The sequence below is a fragment of the Ursus americanus genome, chromosome 4 (assembly GCF_024610735.1).
Source record: "Ursus americanus isolate L20-20 chromosome 4, mUrsAme1.1.p, whole genome shotgun sequence".
NCBI classification, from domain to species: Eukaryota; Metazoa; Chordata; class Mammalia; order Carnivora; family Ursidae; genus Ursus; species Ursus americanus.
Window position 1 is genome coordinate 40,097,614 of NC_142130.1, and position 24,988 is coordinate 40,122,601.

The window sequence follows — 24,988 nt, forward strand, 5'->3', positions numbered from 1 at the left end:
GAGGCTTTCATAACAGATTAATATTGTACTGCATGCTTCTTAGATATTTTGAATTTTATAATTCTAAAACAGGTAGATAAGGCACAGAGTCTTTCTTTTAGTGCGATATTTACCTGGATGAAATAATGCACCATCTCAGTAGGCCTTCACTAGCTTCCTTCTACCTTAGGACTTTTCCTCAGGCCCCAGGCTTTCTTTGACAGTAGTCCAGGGTGGTAAATATGATGTACTAAGAAGAACCATGTCTTCACTCCTCTGCTACTCCCTTTGATATATTTGAATTAAAAAAATCCCAGCACTGACCAAAATATCCTCCTAATTTAACAACAGCTTTCTGCCAATTTTATGTTGTCCCTTTGTTTGAACCAAGGATTCAGAGTTTTGAATCCTGGGCCAATGTCACATAGTAAGACTCTGGATGAGTAGGAGGTAGGGCATTCTTCTTAAAGTAGGGAAAAAAATAATCAAAGAAGTAGTGCGAAGAATATCAGCATATCAATTAAATAATACAAGAAATTTGAAGATCAGAAAAATGAATTACTTAAAATCATTTGTGCTTGCATACCTCCGTGTATAGTTTCTGTGTACCCCCAGTGGTGCCGCACTGGGAAGACGGCTATGCTAAAGGATATATCCAGTAGTGGGACTGAAGTTTCCTTGGTTCAAAGAGCATAATTGTACTAAAGCCCACAAGACTGCTCTTCAGTTTGGCTTAACCATTTTACACATTCCCATCAATAAAATCCTACTTCCTTTTAATCTTGGCAACACTTGTGATTAACCAACTTTTATGATTTTTGCCAATCAGGAAAGTGTAAAATGGTATCTCAAGGCAGTTTTAATTTGTATTTTTCTAATTATTTGTATTCATGTTATGCATATGGCTTTTTCCTTCTGGTAATTTTATTTTTTTTTAATCCCCGGCTTTTTTCTACTGAGCTCTTTGCCTTGGTCTTGTTGATTTAGAATTTCTTGTAAGTATTTGATAATAATCTTTTTAGGGTTTAAAATATACTCTCAAATATTGCCTAAAAGTATATTACCTTTCAATTTTTATCAATAGTAACCCACAGTAAACATAAATACTTCATTTCAAGTATACTTAAAGCCAATGATTATTATATTTGTCTTTGGGTCTTGTTTAAAACTTATGTTCCTTAAATAAATAAATAAATAAATAAATAAATAAATAAATAAATAAATAAATAAATAAAATAAAACTAATGTTCCTACCCCCAAGGTAACACACATATTCCCTTAATTTCTTTTATTAGCATTATTGTTTAACTTTTCACATGTAGATTGTAAATCTATTTGGATTTCATCTTTGTGTGTAAGTAGAAGGTAAACATTCAACTTTATTGTTTTCCATTTAATGAACCTATTTTCTCCAAGTATCTTTTACACAATTATTCCTTTATACTTTTGTATTACCATTTGATCATGTATATAGTTCCTGTATATGCATAGATCTGTTTATGTGCCCTTTATTCTGTCTCATTTGGCCTATTTGTTTATTTCTGTGGCAATTTAATGTTTTTATTACTATGGCTTTATAATGTGTCTTAATGCTTCTCAGATTTTCTGCGATCTACTGTTTGAAAGTGGATTTAGAGATCTAAACTTTTATTTTTTCGTATGTATTTTAGAGTAAATTTGTCAAATTTCTTTAAAATACTTCTGCCAACATGCTGATATTTTTATTGGAAATTACATTTTAATTTATAGATTAACCTACAGATAATACACATCTTTACAAAGTTATCTCATCTATGAATGAGGTGTCAGTCATTGTTTATTTGAATCTATTCTTATAACTTAATTTTTTTCTCTGTAAAGATTTTATATACTTTTGAACAAGATAATTTCTAGATACTTTCTATCTTTTGTAGTTATTATGAATGGCACTTAATTTCTATTGTATCTTCAAGTTGGCTCTTTCTGGTGTTAGATGAATGTATTGGTTTGCGCAAAATAGATGAATGCTTTCTGTTTGTGCAAGTTGATCTTGTAAGTATGTCAGAAGTTTATTCTGAGTTCTAATGGTTTATATGAAAAGCCTGTTGATTTTTTTAATGTAAATGATCATACCATCTGCAAATAGTTACAGTTTTGCCATTGTTTTTTTCAATCCTTGTAGCTCTTTCCTCTTTTTCATGTGCTTTTGCATCAGCCAGAGCCTCTAGTACTACGCTGAAGGGCAAAAGTAATAATACACATTTTTGTTCTTTTGCCAGATTTGTAAGGGATGCCTTTTTGTAGGATGCCTATGGTAGATTTGGTATAGAATCTTGATATAAAGTTCCGGAAGTGACTTACTGTTTCAAGTATTCTGAGATTTCTTTTTTATCTGTTTGCTTGGTTTTGTGAATACTCATAAATATATATATTGAAATTTATCAAAAGTTTATTTTTCTACATTTAGAAAAATAGATGACTCTTTTTCCTCTTTAGGTCACTAATGGGTTCCATTATGTTGACAGATTTTTCTGATGTTAAATAATGCTTTGGCTTGGTAATTTTTTTTTTTTTTTAGTAGTCTCTTGGATTTGGTTAGATAATTTTTATTAGGATTGTCTCATGTATGTTCGTAAATGAAATTGTCAATGTTTTTGTACTGTCCTTATCTCATTATCTTTAGAATGGGAGGGTTTGTTTTCATTTTTTTTCTTATTAAACAGTTTGTGTAAGATATGAATTATCTTTTCTTTAAAATTTTGATTTTCCTATAAAAGTCTCTGGCCCCGGGACTTGTAGCAAGATGCTTTAAATTGCCATTTTAAGTTTTTGAGTGGTCATTGATCGGTTTTCTAATTTTTGTGCCAAGTTTGGCAGTTGATTCAATTACTTTGGCTGTGTAACAGATTATCTCAAGACTTAGTGGTAAAAATAAGATGTTTTATCCTCCCAGATTCTCAGGGTCAGGAACTCAGACAGAACTATCGTGGGATGGCTTGTTGCCCAGTGGTGCTGTCCCTCCCCTGGAAGAATTGTAGATTAAGGGCAGAAATCACTTAGAGGCTCCTTTATTCATATACTTGACTTTGATGCCAGCTTTCAGCTAAGACCTCCGTTCCTTTCCCTGTGGGCCTCTCAATCTGGCCTCACTGTGTTGTCTTCCTATGTCAGCTAATTTGGGCTTTGAGCTTGGTAGCTAGCTTTCCCAGAGCAAGAGAAACAAATAGCATGGAGAATCATGTAGCTATTCAGATAGTCACACTGTACTGGTCAGAGCTGGCCAGATTCAAGGACAGAGAAATGGACTTCATCTCTGATGAAGGAGTGGGAAGATTCTAGAAGCACATGTAGACATTTATGAAAAATAAAATCTCCCACAGTCATTTGTGTATTTTTTCAGATGGATTTCTCATCTGTTTCCATACGCATGAGTGGGTAGTTGGTTGTGGTATTCTTTTTGTGAGTTGCTGTTTTATCTTTGGATATGCCCAACTTTATATTCTGTATTTTATTTGATTGAAAATATTTCCTTTTCTTTTAATAAATCTTATCAGAGGGTTGTCTGGTTTTAACAGAACTGGCTTTATTTTTTAATTTAATTTAATTTAATTTAATTTTTTAAACCTGGCTTTAGATTTGAGCAGTATTTGTTATTGTATTTTGTTCTGTATTTCTTGATGTTTGCCTTTTTCTTCAGTAATGATCTCCTTATTTCCATTTGGTTGTTCCTCTTTTCCAGTGACTCAAGGAGAATCATGGCTCATTTTATTTCAATCTTTATTTTTCTTCTTTTCTGATGTTTTTAAAGTAGATTTTTTAAAAAGATTTTATTTATTTATTTATTTATTTATTTATTTATTTATTTATTTATTTATCAGAGAGAGAGAGCACAAGCAGGGAGAGCAGCAGGCAGAGGGAGAGGGAGAAGCAGGCTCCCCCTGAGCAAAGCCCGATGTGAGACTCGATCCCAGGACCCTGGGATCATGACTGGAGCTGAAGGCAGATGCTTAACCAACTGAGCCTCCGAGGCCTCCCCTTTTCTGATGTTTTTAAAAGTATACATTTTCCTCAAGTTCCGCATTAGCTGTGCCCTGCCACCTCTCATATGCAGTGATATCACTGTAGCTCAATTCTAAGTATTTCATACTGATGATTTCTGTGTTAGCGTGAGGGTAATTTAAGAGCAAGCATTTTAGTCCCAAGACATAGGGGTTATCTTTGACTTGTTTCTATTATAACTTTTCTAAATTTTATTTGCAATATGGTTAGAGATCATAGGTAGATGTTGATTCTGTGGAATTGATTAAGCCTTGATCTCTGGACTGGTGCAAATTTACCTTTTATGAGTATTCCCTGTAAGTTGAAAGAGAATCTGCTTTTGTTATGGGTTTTTTACCCTAATGAGGCTTTAGCAGCTGCCAGCTCTGACCAGTGATCCTGGGGCCAACGAACAGTGGGCAGGTAAGGATCTGCCCTTCACGGAGGAAGAGAGGTCACAGCAGAGCAGGCCCCCTTGGTGTTCCAGCATGTCCCCAGTCCAGGGCACTCGTTCACCCACTGGCAAGAAAATGTGTGTGTGTGTGTGTGTGTGTGTGTGTGTGTGTGTGTGTGTGTGTCTCTCTCTCTCTCTCAGAGGTTTCCTTCATCCATAAGCCTCTTTCTCATTTCCAGGGCATCTTCAGTGCTGTCTTTTGGGAATAGAACAAGTACCCTCTCAGTGTCCATACCTGTGTAAATTAAACTGAGCAGTTTTCCTTAGAGTGAAGGATCTTAAGCTATATAGTACACACACATTAGGACTGCCAAATGCTTCCTCAAAAAAGGAAGGAAGGGGGATATGTGTGTTTGATACTATGAGCTTTGCAAATAAGAAGGGAAGGAAAGGGTGGGGTTAATGGTTTGAGAAAGTCCTGAAAGTAGGAATGAGGCCGGCCTAATGGTTTATGTGTGACTTAGTCTGGGAGCTGGATTGGTAACTGCTATCTGCCTTTAATTCTGAGCTGAAGAATACAACCTTCATTTCATAAAAATAAAGAAATTTAAGGGTTTTTGATCAGTGATTAAACACTAAAACAATGATATAAGAAAATCAAGCTGAAGTTTAGGGTAGGGGAGAGCTGAGGACCATTTACCGGGCGCTTTCCGAATTTAGCTAGGTGTTAATAGGGACTTGAAGTGGCAGCCCAAGAAGAAGGTAAGGACTATGATGAACTTTCTCACAGAACATGCCCTGGAAACTGACTAGGCAGAGGGACAGGAGAGTGAAATCATAGGAGTCGAACAAAGATGACTAAAATTTCAGTCAGTGTGTAAGGCAAGGAGATTATACGTTCATATCCAGAAACGCGTTTGAACTGTGATCACAAAACCACAGGCAAATGTTCAGAAGGAGCCCAGAGAAGCAGAGGGTGGGACCACACTGACAACTCTTCGTGTCCTTCTGCTACCTTCCGCTATTCTGCTAGAGCAAAGCAAGTTTCCCTGGGGGTCCTTGTCCTCTAGCCCATATTTCCAAACCTAATGGTCTTCTCAGATATGCATTTTCATGTAAATAAAGTCCAATGATACTGAGTTGACTTTGTCATTCTAGTTTTCCGTTCTCCACTGGATTCCTGGGCGGAGGATTGCCTGCTTCGTGTTTGGAGGACTACTGCAATCTCGTTTTCTCTGCATTCCCACTACTGTGTGCTGCCAAGTTGCAATTCAGTTGGTTGGAAATAGTGGCTAATTAATTCTCTGTAGACCGAAATGTAATTCTTTCACCCCAAATGAGAGTGGATGGCTAAATCAAGGGCCTAGACCCGAGTGGTCCCTACAGCGTACATTCTTCTTCCTTCGTGTCTCCTAAATGCTGAATCTAATCTCCCTTCCCTTGCCTGAATTTCCAAAAAAATGTTTTGGGTTCTTCCAATGTAGAAGGTAAATAACATGGATGTGCTCTGTACCCCCCACTTCTGCTTAGTGTGCAGGACCCTAACCTATTTCAGATGCAGGATCTCTGTGCATTTAAACCCCAAGGAGAGGAGGGCAGCGTCCCTCTCTCTGCGCCCCTCCCCTGGGCTGTCTCTCAGCTTTCTCCAGAAGAACCTGTCTCCAGCGGCCCATTTCCTCTGTGACAGCTTTCAGGCCTCCCAGCTGTGTCTGTCCTTGGCTGTCTTCCTCTGCCTGCAGCCGCAGGATGCTTCAGCAACTGCAGCCCAAGGGCTTACATTTCTGCGCAGACAGTGGGTTAGAAGGGTTTGGGTATTTTTCTTCTTCTTCCTTCTTATTTTGTTTTGCTTGTGTTTTTGTTGTTGTTAATCAATTTACACATTCTAGAACTGTCATGCTGGACCACCCCTCCCCTCCAGCCGCTGTCAGACCCCCCCATATGAAGACAGAGCAAACAAGAAACAAACAATGTACGAAGAGAAATTTCAAAGTGTATTCAGAGAAACGTGTTACTTCAAAGGCAGTAGCGAGGTCCCCCCGGAGCTCATTACTGTAGTTGGTGAGATAAGGCAGGGAGGGAGCTGCTCAGTTGGTTCCCAGGGGATGGAGAAAACGGAAAAGGAAAAGAAAAAAGCCCACAAGAAGTGCAGTTTAACTGTTTTTTAAACTATCGACTCTATATATCCATCAGAGATGATGAAATAAACTTTGCCCCTTCTGTGGTCCCCAGAAGCTGTTCATTCACCTGATAGCCCACCGACACCTTGAAAACCATGAGCTCTTTGGCAAGGGATGTCTTTTCTCCTGTACAGTGGTGGGAAAAAGGGGAGAACGGCAGGCTAGAGTCAGCTGGGAACTGCAGTTGAGGTGCTGGGGCGGAAGAGCAGGGAGGGGCCACAGCGCCCTTCACCTTGCCCTGGACTTCAGAATGGAAAGCTACCACCAGCAGCCATGGAAACCCTAGGGTGAGCCTCTTCTACTTTTGGGGAGCTGGATTTGTTTTTAATCACAAAAGTTATGCCTGTGAGGTTACATTTCCAGCAAAAGTAACCGGGAAGGGGAATTCTGCTCCAGTACTGATAGATTTCTTTTCTCATATTGTAGATTGTGCATACACCTCTCCTATAAGCTACTGAGCCTTTTCTGTTTGTCCCAACAAGCTTGTTTTGCTCATTAGATCATGACATTTAAGGTCAAGGAAAAGGATTTTTGTATTTCGGTTACGTTTTGTTTGCTTTTCCATCTCTGAACTCCTTATGGAGTCCAAAAAATAAAAGATATCAAATAAAATTGCTTTTGAACTTGGAATATCTTATAGCCATCTTTTTTCTCAGGTTTATTTTTCAATATATATGCAGTGAAATCCACTCCTTTCAGTGTTCAGTTCTATGTGTTTTGACAAATGCAGAGTTGTATACCACCACCACAATCGAAATACAGAATGTTCCCTTTCCTTCACCCCATCCCCACCCCCAGCACCCACAGGTACTTGTACTAATGCTTTGTAGTTAAGGCTTCCCTACTCTTCACCCCTGGCAATGACTAACCTGTTCCCTGTCCCTATATAGCTTGCCTTTGCCAGAATGTCACATAAATGGAATCTTTTAGTATGTGGACTTTGAGTCTGGCTTCTTTAATTTTGCACAGTGCAACTGAGATCCATCCATGTTGTAGCATGTAGCAGGACTGTGTTAATTTTTATTACTGAGTAGTATTCCATTATATGGATATCTACAGTTTGTTTCTGCATTCTCCAATAGAAGGACATTTGGGAATGTTTTCTGTTTGGGGGGTTACAGATCAGGTGCTCTAAACATCAGAGTAAAGGTTTTTGTGTGAACATAAGTTTTCGTCTCACTTGGATACATATCTTGGAGAGAGCCATATACATTTTTGTTGACTGAATTAATGAATGCACTAGTCAATATGATTTTCTTTTCTATGAGCTACTCTCGGTTTCTTATTTTCAGTATGCCATCAATGTAGGGAAGCTGGTATTTCCAGTGCCTTTTTTCCATATAAATCTAGTTTCTAGGGTCATTAACATAGTATTTCTACCTGAAACCTCACTTCAGATATGAGCATGACTTGATGAGGGTTTAATTTTTATTTACAGAACTTCAAGGACATAGAGTTCTTAATCCCCTTTCTTGCTCATTTGGGCAGAGCAGGTCTGATCTTGTTATGGTCAAAGGGTGGGGAACTGGCAAACTCACATGTGTTTCACCTCCAGAGTTTCTTTCTAGGATGTGGGTAGGTAATGCTAAGAATTTATAAATCCTGGAGTCATCTTCTACTCTGCTGCATTCATTAACAAGGCAAGAATAGCCTGTAAATCTCTTGCCCCTACGTATACAGAGAGAGTAAAGGATTCTTTGGGCATATTATACAAAAAGGTATCATTGAGCTATTACTGTGGATGTATCAACTCTAAGTCAGATAACATTGTGAATGAGTCTAAGTCCCCTCTGAACCATGTTCATAGGGCCACACTAAGCAAAGCTGACTAATAATAATTACGAATTTTTATTCTTTTGAAACAGTTTTTTTTTTCCACCAAGCAGTCCCATAAAGATGCATTTTATTGCTCTGTGAGTGCATCAAAACACTTTATGTTGAATATAATTTAGAATATATTAATTGAAGTAGAGCATACACTATAAATTAAACCTTACAATGGTCTCTTCTTCTGAGTAATCTCAATTCTTTTTGTATCGTGTTCAGACAAGCCAAATTTTAAAATGTACCATCAAATTATCCTCAGTGATAACAGTCTTCATTTGTGTCCATCATGATTGCGATCATCATGAAATCAAATGAGGTATGAGAAGCAGCCTAATGTTAACACCCATACAGAGAACAAGTTTTAGAAATTTTATCACCATTACCTTCAGTTGCTATTTTCTATTTTTAGGTTATATACCCCTTTGAAAATCTGATGAAAATTATTTTCAGAAAACAAAATACATTTACATACATGCAAACAAAATTTTATTTATAGTTTCAGGAAGGCAACAGAATAAATGAAATCCATCTATAAATTTCTTAATGATCCATATTCAGGTTAAGAACTTAAAAAAAAAAAAAACTTTTCTTGCATACACATACCTGTTTGACTTGTAGTGAGAACTTATATTTAAAAGTAGATGGATGGGCCTAGGAGAGAGAGTCTCATTCTAGCATTTGGCCAGAAGGATTTATTTAAAAATCATGTGTAAAAAATTATTATTATTATTTTAATATTAATTGTTGTTATTATTATTATTATTATTCAGGAGAACAGTAGAAATGCAAGCCCCATGGGAACTATAGGTCTAGTACAACATTTTTTCCTGTGCCTACCACAGCGCCCATAGAAGAGGCTCAATAAACATTTGAGAAAAAAAGAAAACAAAGAAGGAAGGAGAGAAGGAGGGATGGGAGGGAAGGAGGGAAGGAGGAAGGGAGAGAAAAAGGAAGACGATGCGATCAGGGCATGTATGGTAGAAGGGAAAGAGGTGACTACAATAGCATACTCCTAAAGTGACCAGGGCATGGATTATGTTTCTTGATATAAATATGGAAAGAACATTCCAGTGAATGCTGAAAAGATAACAAGGTTTCCTGAATACAGCAAGCTGATGTTGAATACAGATCTAGCCTTGCGGTCAGTGTCACCATATGGGCAAATGGCATGCCTGCTGCTGCTGTCAATAGTGGTTTGGGAGGTAGAGGGCAGCTCATTTTTTTTTCACCCTGGTTCTAGTTGCAGATCAGGCTTGGTCTAGTCAGAAGCACACTTTTGATCTTAGCTCCTTCTTCCACAGAACAACTCTCATCAGTTTCTCAATAGCATTGCCTATTGGTTTAGTGAGTTATTTTGCCAGGTTGCCATTTTCCTTGTACTTACCTAAGCTCACATCAGTTAACATGGAGGAAGACAATTAATGTGGAGAACACTGCCTCAGTTGTCCCCTTCATGTCTTCCTGCCCCACATCAAACTCCACATGCCTAGAACTCTCCTTTTCAGCTCTTTGGGAGAGAGTAGGTAGTCACTGCAGCCAGTCTGAACATCAATCTTGGTTCTGTCACTAGCAGGGCCACTTTAAATAAAGCTCTTAACTTCCTTGAGACTTTTAGGATTTTTAGGATTGTGGAAGTGACTGCACATGAGTCAAATAGGTATATTAGTCTACAAATTATAGGGCCTCTTTCATGTGAGTGTACCTGTCATAAGCTTTTACCCTTTGCAAAGGCAGCAGAAAGAGCTAGAGCCAAAAGGAAGGGAGATGCAAAAGGGCAGACGTGGAGAGGAGACAAGAGATGGTAGCAGGTTACAGGAAGGTGAGGGTACATGGCAGAGTTGGGAGTCCAGGAGCTCTACTAGAAGAAGGACATTCAGACTCAAATACCAGGGTCTCTAGTCCATATCAAACATCGTCCATGCTGCCCACTCCAGTTTCGTCTCTAAGAAATGTATTAATATAACTATATGGCTTCATAACCTGCATTATTGGTAACATTTTCTTTACATTCTCTTTTATTTTATTTTTTTTTATTTTTCCCCTCTGATTTTAAATATCCATAAGCCCTTGCTTGTTCTTTGAGTGGAAGGAGGAACTATTTCATATTTTTCTAACATATATAATCCATGTTCTTATTTGCTCCATAAGGCCCTATTTACTTGGAATACTTTTATGTTCTCATCTTTGGAATATGAATTTAGGCGTTTGTATGCTACAAAGAAATCCCCCTGGTGGCTTAATGCCTTTAAACTGTATGTATTTACACTCCTGCACCCATTTACGTTCCAGCAAAACATGCACTTATGAAGTGCTTTGCTGTTTATACAGTATTTTCATATGAATTTTCACATCACGGCATCATAGAAACAGGTTCAGAAAGGGTTAGTGGCTTGACCAAGGTCACAAGGCAGTGAGATGTCAAACAAAAATGTGTGTTAGGTAGTCCCATTGCCATGTACAAACTAATTTTGTACCCCTGATAAGTTAAACAAACAATGTTACCTATATATGTGAAATAATTATATATGTGTATATGTATGTATATTAAATTACATATATAATCACACATATATACCTATGTAAGCATTTTCCTAGTGTCAAAATTTCATTAGTTCCCTCTTTATGAGTTTGAATAGCAGTTTTAATTTTATTTTTTTTATTTTTATTTTTTTTAAAGATTTTATTTATTTATTTGAAAGAGATAGAGACAGCCAGCGAGAGAGGGAACACAAGCAGGGGGAGTGGGAGAGGAAGAAGCAGGCTCACAGCGGAGGAGCCTGATGTGGGGCTCTGTCACGCCCTGAGCCAGACGCTTAACCGCTGTGCCACCCAGGCGCCCCAGCAGTTTTAATTTTATAAACAGAAAAACTTGGACGTGGTGAAGTGTTCAGTGAATTGAATATTTCTGTATCTTGGAAAAATTTTTTGAAATACCAAGGGCCACATTACTTAAGCATGCAATTCTGGAGCTGGTAATCTCCCTCAGAAAAAACTCAGATATCAATAATTTTCTTTCAAATCATAAACAGTAAAAGTGTTTATATAATTTATTTGCTGCTGTTTTGTTTCAAGATGGCAAATTGAGCCATCATATAGAAAGCATACATACCCATTGCCTCCTTCAAGCAGGTACTGTTCTAGGCACTAGTGCATACATTATCTTTATGAAAACACAAAATGTCACCGAGTCAAAATGAAACAGCCTTTACTTAGTTATGAATATATATGAACTAGATCCAGAAATCTTCTTTGTGTTCAGCAAGGAATGTCCAGTCATCTGCTGTAATGTTATGTACAAAAGAGCTAGTAGCACGTTTCTACATTTTCTATTAAGGTATTAGACTGACAATTAAGCCGCTCAGAAATACAAACTCTTACTAAGAAATCTTCACCGCTCAAATATCTCTACTTAGGGGAGGACTTCGCGTCTATAGGACGTGGGTCCAGCGACAGGTTCTTCCTGCCTTTGTCACAGAAGCTGACACTGGGGACCACCAATGCTGGAATCCAGTTTCTACTCTAGGGAAATATGCATCTGGAAGAAAACAAGAAGGGGAAAAAGACTCTAGGGAAGACTAATCACAGGATTGAGGGAGAATATGAGTGTCTAAAGTGAAAGCAAACCTTGTCCTTAGACGCTTCGATGGGAACAGCCGCTGGTGTGAAGGAAGACTCCCCTTGCATCTCTGGGAGCCAGGCCAGAAACATTAGGTCTGATCTTCAATGCCCAAAAGATGGAGCAAGTTGTGTGGGTGAAGGTGGGCCAATTGCGAAAGGAATTTTCCTTCAGTTGGTGCCTGAGTCCTCTGTCTTCCTAAACTATGTTGGTGGTGCCGTCCTCCCACAGGACTCTACTGTGTTTGTTCTGCAGAGTGGTATAGCCTGCCCCCAGCTTTGTCCCTGACCTGGCGTCTTTTTAACTTCCCCTGCCTGATTAGGTGTCACTGAGTCCCCTTATCCCCTCAGGGGCTAAGACTTATTGGAGATTAGTAATGTAATTGCCCCACCTGAACCACCTGTGCAAACATGGCCTGACCCTAGTTTCTGCCTTACCGTTCATCCTGCTTGTGAAATTGAACAGGTCCTTGGCCTAACCACGTAGAGATTTTCTTCTTCTGTTCCTTTTTCTTACCCTTTGCCTGCTACGTTGACATATCACATACCCTTGCTGCCCCCATCCCAACTAGTATATCCTTCTTTTAACCCCCATATCATTAGTCCTTCCCTGTGTTCCCAGAACTCTCGGCTTTTTCATTATAACACGTAGGATTTTCTCCCTGCTACACCTATTCTTTTCTTTCCCCCAAAGTCCTTCATGCTGCTGTTTCTTCCCTCGTAAGACGTCTATCCCTATATCCCTAATCTGAGCTTCTTTCTTTTCTCTATAATTTTGGGGACTCCAAACTAGGATTTATGTTTCTTATTCTACCCTGAACCAGAACTACTGGCCCTCCTCCCCGAAAAGGATACTCATCCCTCTCATTTCCACCCACAGCCCTCATCCTTACTGGGTCTTGAAGCTGCCTAAATGGAGTAGAGTTGGAGAGGTCCTCATTGCTAGTCAAGGAGTAAGGAAGGGAAGGAAATCTGCCACCCAAGTTAGCAAAAGAACAGGGGAATGAGAGGACATAGGAAAATGTGGTACTGGGTCTTTTCCATGAATTATGGAAATGTTTTTTGAGTACATGTTTTACACCAAGCCTTATATTAGGTCCTAGATTCAGAACATGAGGCATTTACGTGTGTCAAGCAATGTACTACTTTACAACCATGTTCTCATGTAAGCCTCAAAATAACCCAAAGAAGTAGGTATGATTGTTATCTTCACTTTAAGGAGCTATGATCCCTGAACTTAAATAGCTTGCTGAAGTTTACACAGTTAATAAAGTAACACCGCTATATTCTTTTTCTTCTCAATTAGGGTTCGTATATTGTACATTAAGGATTGAGCATAGTGTGTATTATGGCAATTATTAAACGCCATAAGGAAATTCTTATTTCTAGGGGAGAGTGGGTAGACTTCCACACAACCAATATGCAAACTGCCGTTTGGTAAATTAGAAATCCATTCTAGCCTACTTGTCTTAGGGTTATTGTTATTAATTTACATGTTATAGACTCATTTTTATTTAAATATTGTATTTGAAATCCAAAAGTGTGTGTACACCCATACAATTTTTTATATACGAGCAATTATACTCCCAAATTGAAAAAGATTTCTTAAAGGGGCTATCATGGAAAGCGTCAACTTAAAAATAGAACAAGTGGGTTAGGTAGAGAAAAGAATCCAGTTGCAAAATATCTCCATCTTAAATTTTCTAATTTGTCTAGCCCAGGAGTGAACTTTTCAGTTTTTCTTGCTATGGCAATGTACAACTGTGGGAAACAGTCGCATCCCACAGACAGGCACAAACACCATAAAAATCCCTCGAATGCGTCTGGGGGTTTCTGCCATGTCTCCTTTTACATCCTCCAGTCAGCGACACCTGGCTGCTTCTTTGGACAAATGAAAGAGGATACTTTGAAAGACACTCTCAAGATGCAGGACAGAAAATTTACATGAATTCAGGTTACTGGAGAGCATTCAACTGTATTCTGGCTCCCCCTAGCCGCATGGAAGCGGCTTCTCATCGCCTAAGCAGTTCAGCTGAACACTTAACTCCCAACACTGTGGGGAAGAGCAAAGATTTTATCTCCTCTCAGTCTCTCTTGTTTACTCTTCTGAATCCACTGTTGTTATTGCATTCAGCTGCGGAGACGGGTGAAAATAAAGCAGCCATGGTCAGAAGAGGGTACTCAAGGTAGAGAATGAAAAGGCAAATGTTACTGTGGGGATTGTTTTTTGAGATGCTTTATGAATGTCTTACAAAGATAACATCAGTTCCCCTTGTCAATATCTTTATTGGTTTTTACCCCAAAGGGACTGGGCTGAATGTGCTTACTTATTAAAGCACCTGGGTCTCACATCTAACCTCTGTTATTTTTACATGTAATGTCAATTCATCCTTATGTAACCCGCAGGCAGAAGGGATGGGGGGAGTCTGCTGGGAGGCACAGTGGATACAGCAAAAGCAGCTACCTGGCAGCCATGGAAAGACATGTCCCCGAAGCCTTCCCATACATCGAGACTTCTGCCAAGCAAGAGAAGCTTTAGGAGTGGGAAGATTAGAGCTGCTTTTGCTTTCTTTCCCTTACCAAAGCCTACTGTTTCTGTTTCTGTTGAAAGACAACAGAAGACATCCCCAAGTGGCTTCGAGTGCCGTCAGAGCTCTGCCTTTGGGGCACTGACATTTCAGTGTGTTTCTTTCTCTTGTATTCTACCATTGCACGGAGGGAATTATAAGGTGCTGAACAGATGTAGTATAATGTATTGGTTAAAGTGATCCATACTCTTATCTGTGTTGTGCTGCTGAGTAGGTAGAATGAAGTCACTGAGTGATTCTTGGAATGGAATTCAATGAAGTCTTTGTGTCTACAGATATTAATTCAGCACCCGGTAAGTGTATGGCAGTATTCTGGGGATCTGAACATCCAAAGTCAGTCAGTTGACTTCTTTGCCCTTAAGGACCTCACTGTCTGTTGGAGGAAGATAGGCTCCTATGCACTAAGGGGATAGCAAGGTAGAGTGGGACACGGCAGGTAATGTAAACAAGGTGCTATGGGAGTATTGGGTGGAAAGCAAACCTTCTGCCTGTGATGAAGACTGGGTCAGGAGAGAGGTTCCAGGGACATCTTCATAGGCTGAAGAACATCTAAACAGGAACTGGCAGAAAGGATGAGGTTTTGACAGGCTAAAAAAAATGACCTTAGAGCATCATGAGCAAAAAAAAAAAAAAAAACGCTGTGGAGGGAAGTAAAGGTGGGAAAGTTCATGGAGCCTTGAGTGGTCTTCCATGGCTGCAGTGAGAGCTGCATGGATGGGGAGCTCCTTGTCTGGTGGGAGATAGGGGCGGAGGTGTGTGATCTCATTATGAAAGGCGTGAATGCCATGTGAAGGAGTTTCCGTTTATTGTGAAGTCATTGAACTCCACACAAGCATGTCTGAGTGAAGAGCAGGCATTACCAGATTGATGTTGTAGGGACAAGTACGAAGCCTCTGGAGACTGGAGGAAAGGGAGGTAGACTGGATACAGCTAGGGAGGATGGGTGATACAGCAGTCCCTCCCTGAAAGAGAGGAAGAGGGTCTGAATTAAGGCAGTGGTGCTAGGACCCCGAAGGGAGCCACAGTGCTGGTCAGGCTGGCAGTGCTCCAGCAGCCGGGATTATCCCTGGGCTGCCCCAGAGGTGGGTTTTACCCATACTGCACTGCACTGTATTTAATAGTTGATACTTGCCCCACTCTCTGGTTTTATGCTAGCTTTCTTTTCAGCAGAGCTCCACAAAAATCCAGCTTTCTATTAGTTTCTACTCCTAGCACACTCATAATCCTCTTTCCTACTCAACGTAACTCTATTTTATACCAAATGATATAGTTCAGCAAACAGGCTCATTTTCTAGATTCGGCAATGTTAAATAAATGAACCAAAAAACAAAAAAAACAAAAGAAAAAACACAGAATACAGTTCCCCAAGTGACCAATGTTATAACAAAAATAGACACAGGTGTTCTGAGACTCAGCACTTAACCCTCAGCTACTTTCGCCTCCCACGACTCTTAACCTACTAATGTCACACATGAGTTAACAATATGCAAAACCTCTCTGTCCTTCCATGTTGTATAAAGTACTTTAGTGCTATAGTGCAAGCAACATTTAGATAATTAATGCATGTCTGCTGTCATAATGCAGCGATTTTGCCAGAATATATGTGGGAGAATGTAGATGGATTAAACACATTTATATCTCCAGAAAAATTGAGAGGCTATGTCAAAATAAAACATCGCTGTGAATAGTTTACCTTTTTTTTCTCTAATTATTAGACACATTTCAAACTAAGCTATATGTCTGAATTTGAGACAGATTAGGGTTATTTATTTTTACCTAATTCCAATTAGAATACATGAGATTGTCATTTCTAAAATAAATATGATTCTGTACCAACATTACCATAGATTCGAAATTATACAAAATACTTTCTTCTGGGGCCCACTGAAATAGTGCAGTAAGTGATAACAAACTTAAGAGTCCAAAGAGTATTTTTGGAAGTCAGTGTTTGATTGTAGCCCTTCTCTCATAAGCAGCAAGGTCACTCCACCTCCAGAGAGACTGGGAAGCTGCTTTTCATGGCCAGGGCTCCCTTCTTTCATTTTGGAACATGCAGAAAGTGAGAGCAGTTCTCATGGGAAAGACCTAATGCTTTCTAAGGTCTCTTTCTGCTCTCTGACTCCTGGTGGCTCCTGGAGGATCCTGGACCGAGACCAGTGATGCCACCTGGGGCAATGAAAGCTCTGCCCCGACATGTTAACAAAAGCACACACAGGGAAGTTCAGTAGCAGCGTGGTGAGAGGAGTCAAATGGCAGCATCATTACTCCGCTTTTTGTGGGCATTGTTGTATGAACCTTCCACCACCCTAAAGATGGCTCCTGTGGCTTAGAGAAATGTTGCCTCTTTGCCTGCTTTGCAAAGTATGGTTGCAGTAATTGCTCTCAGATCATCTGATGAGCACCCCTCCCAGAGAGGCACCCAGTCTCCGTAAGAGTTCTCTTTCTTCTGTGGTCTGGGCAGAGTTCAGAAGATCTAGTCCAACCCACCAATTACTTCTTAAGGTGAAAGAGGTGCAGGTCCTGCATAGATATAAGGTCAAAGTCCCCAATCAGAAAGAAAGTTCAGCTGAAGTGGCGAACAGGTACGCCATGCTTTCTTTCCAGAGATTTCCCCAGTCTAATAACTACTTTTTGATTTCTACAGATTAGCAGCATATGTATGTATTAGTCTGTAGAGAATGTAGTGGATTAAGAAAAGAGAGGGAAAATTACTATATTTAATACTGTTTTCACTGAAATCGACATAGTTTATGGATCAGAGGAATATAATGTAATTTACTCCTCTATCCCTGCTGGGAAGAACGGGGGGGGGGGGGCGGTAGAGGGAACCAGGGGATGCGGATGATGAAGTCTAGTAGTTATGGAGATGATGCAGCTGCGAAGGGGCAACTCCCGCAGTACCTCCGGGTCTCAGGAGTGGCAGTGAACGAAGCCAGGTTAGTTACCTATAAAATCTGACTGTGATCAGAATAACATTTCAGCGAAATGAAACCTGGGCTGGCTCCTAGATAATAGATACATGGATGTGTGAGAAAAGACCTTCATCGTAGGGCCTGATCTGTGGCATGTGCAAAATCCGAATCGCTGGTGGAGAACACCAGGGACAGGCACGTGCATTGCCTTCAGTCTGTTACACACATACCAATTGCTAGAATATTGAAGAAAATATTCATAAATCCCATTTCCTTTCAGTGCTTTATGCTTCATCGCCTTTTCCCCATTTGTGGTTTATAGATGGAGTGAAGAAAAAAATGTAGAAGGCAAATGGCATGGAGTGAGGATGTTTCCTAGAGGCAGAGTGGTCAAGAGGCAGGTCTTCCACGTGGGGCAACTGAGTTCACTCCTGGCTCAGCCTTTTGCTAGCTGTGCGACCCCAGTAAAGTTTAATTCCTTTTCGCTTCATCTATAAAATAGTAGTGTTTTAAATGATGATGGGAAAAGAATAGAAACAAGTTTGGGGATGCCTGGGTGGCTCAGTCCATTAAGTGTCTGCCTTTGGCTGGGGTCATGATCCCAGGGTCCTGGGATTAAGTCCCCCATTGGGCTCCCAGCTCAGCGGGGAGCCTGCTTCTCCCTCTGCCTGCCACTCCCCCTTCTTGTGCTTGTTCTCTCTCTCTCTCTGACAAATAAATAAATAAAATCTGTAAAAAAAAAAAAAATCAGTTGCTATGAAGGGGGTGGGAGTCAAAACATACTAAAGAGTTTGGTGTGAGCTTGCTGAGGAGAGGATGATGAAATTTAGAATAATCAGAATTGAATAAATCTTTACTTAAATCATGTTAGTAGATATACAGGCAAAAACATGACAGAAGTTTTAGTAAATTTCATTGTTGTTATAATTTAAGTCCTTGACACTAACTTTCATGCTTATTTTTGGTTTGTCCCAGAATACTGAAGAGCCAAAAATAGAAATATCTATAATGCAGCAAAAGATTAGGAGTTTGTCGTATGATCCTTTGGGGAACCTAGTGAAAAAAAAATACACATACAAATAATATAAGGGAATTAGAAAAAAAAGGAATAATCCCATTAAGTCAATTAGAGGAAGTTGAGAAAGAAGATGAATATGAAGAAAACACAGCAGGGGGAATAAAGTGGGGGGAGGGATGTTTCCTGAGACTACTTTATTTTCATAACTGGTCAAGCAAATGCTTTTTCCCTGTGGTCTCATCCTTTAATTTTTGGAGAAAAAGGTATGAAGACGTTTCTAGGTGAAGACATGTAATTTAGCACATGCATGATGTTTATGGGTAAATTCCATAGGTTGCCAGTTGAGAAAGTGAAGGTCAGTGACAAGAACAATGGTCGAGTTCCGGCTTTGTCTATGCCCTGCTTCATCAGTAGAGGTGATTCTCCACTTGTGGTCTGGAAATAGACCAGAAAACTGTAAAAGTCAGATAAGGGATGAGAATGTTTCCTAGACACAGTACATTGCACATGGTTGACTTGTGGATCAAATGAGATTCGTTGTAAAAAAAAAAAAAATTTTTTTGGTAAATTATAAAGTGTCATTTAAGCATGAGCCCATCCTTATTATAGTTATAGTTTCTTATAGTATTTAAATGTATTAATCTTATTTATTTATTTGTTCCCATATTTTCATCTACACACATGCCCCATCGGCCGATGTGGACGCCGGCTGAGAGCAGAGTTACTGTAGTTACGTTGTCACTAAGGCTAGCGATACTCACGCAGGCAAGATAGTCCATTTCTGTAAATATAATAGGCCGAATTCTGCCTGTCACAGCATTTCTGCAGACTTCCTTTGATAAAAATTTGTAATTATATCTCAACAGCCTCAACAGATAAAAATCTTCATTGTTGGTTGTTTCTTTTGTTTACTTCCAGGTCGAAGAATTACATCTACTTATAAGCAATGGACTTTTTGGATAAATAATTAACGGTTATTTAACAGGAGTTTAGAACTTCCCTGCCATTGTTTTGATTACATTAAGTTCACAAGGTGACTTTTTCAGGAAATCTGAATGGCATTTACCCGAGGTAGCAGTGATTGATTTTTGTCTGTTTTTAGAAAAGCTTTTGTTTCATTATCATGAAGTAAAAAATGGAGCCTGAAGAAAATCAAAACAAATCTAATTTCAGAATACCTGAAGCTTTGATTAAACTGTCTTAGGGATACTAGGTCCATTTAGTACTTACATAATATTATTTATTTATGATTTTGATTTATGTGGAACTTCCAGTGGAGGCTCTCCTGTGAAAACCATCTTTACAGGGATGGTGTTCATAAGCCAGCAATGAACTGCCTGCTGTTTATGCTGTAGTCTTGGATTCCTATACCTACGTGCTTCAGAGGAGACTTCATTTTTTTTTTAATTTTTTTTTAAAGATTTTATTTATTTATTCGACAGAGATAGAGACAGCCAGCGAGAGAGGGAACACAGGCAGGGGGAGTGGGAGAGGAAGAAGCAGGCTCACAGCGGAGGAGCCCGATGTGGGGCTCGACCCCACAACGCCGGGATCACGCCCTGAGCCGAAGGCAGACGCCCAACCGCTGTGCCACCCAGGCGCCCCTCAGAGGAGACTTAAAACCAAAGTCTTGATCATGGGCAGTGGTTGAGGATCCGATGACCCATCTATGCAAGTGGCAGGGTTGTCTCAGTGCCTGGCCAAATGGCAGTTTGGGTACATTCCTCTTCATATTCCCGAGGTTCCCGGAGAAGACTTTCTGAGTGAGATCGTCTTATTCTTGTAGAGCTGCAACTGTTAAGCAGCCGCCTCATTATGCTCTCCATGTGGTAAAATTTCTGTTGAAAACAGAGAGAATTACAACGTCAGAAGGGGGCAAAGAACAAAACAATAACAACAATGAGAGAGAGGCAGTAGGGATGCAATTAGAATGTGTGGTAGTGAGCCTTTGAAAGCTGATGTTGAAAATACACTTGGAAGGCAATAATGACCCTGGTTATTCTTAGAAAATCTTATTTTCTTCTCCCTTGTGGATGTTATCCAGGACTGCGTGGAGCAGTGTGACTCTTAGCCGTGGGTAAGGGAGATCCCTCTGTGAGTCTCATACTTTACAGCACACCCCCGCCACCCTGACAAACTACATCTCTGCTCATGGGGTGAGGATTCTTTAGGGTACAAAGAATTAAACCCACCCAGGGCCTGCACCACCCCTTTTAGTCTATGAGAAAGGTTCAGGGGGCTCCAAAATTCCCTGCCCAGGTAGCCCTGAGTCTGCTTCTAGGGTCTGTAAGGAACTCTTTTCTGGATCTCTTCTTCCAAGGGCACATTATACTGCAAGTGTGCACATGTCTAGGGTAGGAAGATGGCCCAGGTTGCTGCATGTGCCTGGATGGGTAGCCTGGGGGCGTCAATAAGGATGTGAATCTCCTTATGATGCTGATTGAGCCAGAGTGGGAAGAAATGGGAAGAAGCTCATGGGTCAGGTGTCAAGATTGGGGCCAAGACTCCTTGTGACACCATGATCCGGTTAAAATTTTAAATTTTAACCTGACCTTACAAGTCATTCTGAAGAGATATTGTCAGGGCAGAAGGATAAACTCTCTTTTAGTATCAGTTTGTTATCTGGATTTATGATGGTCACATATTTAGATACATGGCATGCAGACCCTCTATTTTTATTTTTGCCCCAGGCTCTAGAAACAAAGGCCAACTTGCCTTGTGGTCACATTTTCTCCTAACACTTTCTTCTCTTTTTGTTGAAAATAATGTAGGCATTGCAACATTATTAAAATTTCATCATTTTATTCTAGTGACAACCTGAAGGGAAAGAAAAAAAAATGTTGTTCAGTTTACTTCCTGGCCAAAGTACTGTGTTCCAAGTTTTACTAACCTCCCCCAACAATATGAAAACCCGGAACGCTGTCCCTGACTTGTGAGCTTATGCAGACATAAGCTTCTACCCGTACTTTCCTCCACACCCTCACTATGTCCCTGTTCTGAGCTTAGCATAGGAACCCAGTGAGAGCATGCCTGTGAAACAGTCAGGAAGCAGTAAAAACCACACAGTTGTAATGTGTCCTTGTTATTCTCATCTCTCGTATCACCTCCCTTCCTCAAAACTTCCCTAAGCCATCACCAAAGAGACTATCCGTCAGCCCATTGTCTACCCTACCATAAAGTAAAACTTTTGTATATGTAGTCCCATCTTCCTTTTGTACCTCAAATCTACCTTCCCCATAGCAAAGCAAAGAAGGTGCGGCTGAGATTATCCAAGAGAAAATAAGACAAATAGCTACCATGTAGTGTGCTCTTCTAAGCAGACATAGGTTACACACTACCATGATGTAGGTCCAGGGATTGTTTCTGTATTACAGATGAAGAAATTGAGGTTTATATTGATTTATATAACTTATTAATTTATTATTATATTTATTATTATTATATATTATTAATTTATATTAAATTGAGGTTTAAGTAAGCTATCAATGCTGATAAGATGTGGAGTGGGTTTCAAACCCATGAGTTCTGACTCTGGGTATACTCATTTAATCACTTCACAATACTTCCTCTGGAATATCGGATTGCTTCTCCTTCTGATCACCAAAATCACCTTCAGCAGCCTCTTCCTGCCATTTTTAAAAGCTTTTATTGGCCCCAGGAGAACCTGAAGCCTTGAAAATGCAAAAGCAGTCATCGAGCTTCATTACTATTATTTTCCAGTTTCATTATGACTCCTTTGCAGACTAAATTAAAACATACTGGCCTCTAGTTCACTGTGCATCAACTGGTCAGTGTTTTGGCCAAGAAAACAACTATGGTGGATTATGTTTGGGTATCACAGAGTATGTCTGATTGCTTTACTTAATCTCCAGATTCTAGCCTAAGAAAAACCAATATTCGAAGACATGAGTAGCCACATAGGCATTCGGCAGCTCATTTTTCTTCCTCACAAGTCTGGAAGTTTATAATATAATGTAATCCTGTTTTAATACTAGTACAGAGGTTTAGAAATGCGCACCTTTTTTATATAGGGGTTTGTTGAATTTCATCCATTGACTTTTGGGACCATGAGGACAAGTGTAGTAGGGAGTGTAGTAATGTGTGGAAAAGCACTTTATATTTTCATAGCATTTTAAAGCTTTCTTAAGACATACCCATATTCATTTAATAACTTGGGATATTATACAGGAATCTTACTATTTGACGCCTTTCAGGACTTGCTTTTTTAAAACTCTTTATTCCACTTCCAAATCAAATGAATCAATAAACACCTTGAAATGCCTAATTGAAGAAGATGCATCTCTTCCACCCAAATCAAGTAGACCCTAAGGGTGCCAAAAAGTTGTCCTTGTTGTCCTAGCTGACTTCCTACATGCAGTCACCCCAGCTGTCACCTCATTCACCAGCTCCCCTCCCACCATGTTCATTTACTACAGCACATTGGCTCAGCCTCCCAGGAAACAACAGCTACGTGCAGCACTACGAGGCAGAAGCTCATCTCGCAACCTTCTGTGATAGCTCTAGTAACTTCTATTATATGTCGATAACAGCTTCATTTGTCACATGCCCACTGAAAGGAACTCATTCCTTGTTCTCAGATTGGGTGGGATGAAAGCCAAGAGCTTCCAATGCTCCTCGTGGAAGTTAAGATAGACTGTAAATCGGCAGCACCCAATGGCAGATAGGAAATGCTAGAGCGTAAATCCCCAAGGGGACCAATACAGCTTTCATCTAAAGCAGGAAATGATTTTTTTGTCTGGGGACTGGAACTACTCTGTTTGGCTCTTCTCATTTATAGCATAAAAGGCATGGGAACTGGCTGGTAATTGGAAGTCAGCAATGGAGAGCAATAAACATTCTCATGCTGAGGAAAGGGGAGTCAAAGTTCAGTTAAGCCTAGGACCTTTAAAATATCTCAGGACACCACGAGAGGTGTCAGAAAGAAATGCCATCTTCAGGGGCACTGACGCTGGGGGACTGCTAGGAGATGGGTATGGGCTTCTATTATGTAGCAGTGCAAGTTCTCCCTGGTGATTTGTCAGTCTGCTAAGATGCTGTTTACTACTATATCCCTGAGTTTCCGCATTCTGTCCTGGACCGTGTTTCCTCAGGGTAGGAAACATGTCTTTGCACTAATGTTGCAGACTAAGCATCAAATGGAGGGAAGAAAGATAAAGCTTTTCTGTGTTAGACTTCTGAGTATGCCCAGAGACCAAAGGGTAGGTTACCTCTGAGTCTAGTCCTGATTGACAAATACACAGTTTACCCGTAAGAGTGACTAGATGCAGAATCGGATCCTTAAGGTGATGATGAGTGTCTTGATCACCCCCAGGCCCAGCAAAATGGCTGGCACATAGTAAGGTCAAGGTATGTTTGTTGAATAAATAGAGGAATGTGAAACTGATTAAATGATTAAATACACAAAGAGACCCTGTGCCACCCACCTTCTTCTGCATTAGATTGAGACTCTGCTTTCTTGTAGCAGAAGAAAATCTGGTCTTGGGCAAGACATTGAAATGCTTTTATCAGGGATGATGATTAACCAACTACCAAATTTTCAAAAATAATCTAAATCTGTAATGTCAGGACAAGGGGAAAGCAGGATTTGATTTACAAAACTTCAATGCATATACAACATTTTAGAAACATATCTATTATATAACTCAAGCTTTTAAAATTAAGATTGCAAAAACAGGTTCACCATGAAATGATGTTTAAATGCTTTCTTTTTTGTTGTTGTTTTTTCTTTCAGGTAAGTGAAAAATACCTTCTGAAGTGTTCTGCAGAAACTGTGCAGGTGGCAGCGCTATCTTAGAAGAAAAGGAAGGCAGGGATCCTTGAAATGGTAATATTTCAGCTGTTCTATACACACAGGGAAGTGTCTCACATGGCCAATAAGGCTGTTGTTTTCTCTTGTGTGGTTACACCTGTTTATTTCACTATAACTTGATATGGCTTAAACCTCAAGGTCTAGGAGAATTGTGTGTTTTTATGTATTTGTATTTCAGAGCCATTCATATCCTAATCTAAAGCTTCTACAGCCTCACCCTCAGCAGAAAGCTCATCATAAATGAAGTGCTTCAAATTGAAATGTCATTCTAAATGGATCTGACAATAACAGATAAACAATTTAGTCTAAATAGTATATGAAATATATATATATGTAAATATGCATTTGTGGCTGTTTTTATAAGTCTCTTCCTCTTAATATGAAGTACCTTATTGTTTATGGCAACATTATCTGTTTAAAATATACTGTGGCCTCTTAAATTTCCAGTCTAATTGAGATGACAGTTGAAATGTACTACAGATTTTAGCAGTGATACAATCTAGGTTACCAAACTAGTTCCTTGAGAACTGGAGACTGACAAGAAATTTGATTTATAAAATTTCAATGCATATACAACTCCAATTTATAGTATACGGTCTGGAAACACTTCACATTGAGAAAAGAAGCAAGG

General features: G+C 39.6%; 1 long non-coding RNA gene across 1 annotated transcript in view; it reads left to right on the forward strand.

Moving 5' to 3' along the window:
- LOC148110239 (uncharacterized) overlaps positions 1 to 24,652 on the forward strand; it is a 353,763-nt gene extending 329,111 nt beyond the window's left edge. Inside the window, exon 3 of the long non-coding RNA XR_015724202.1 lies at positions 24,280 to 24,652. This is a non-coding gene — a long non-coding RNA (uncharacterized LOC148110239). The remainder of the gene's footprint in view (positions 1 to 24,279) is intronic.
- The last annotated feature ends 336 nt before the right edge of the window (positions 24,653 to 24,988 follow it).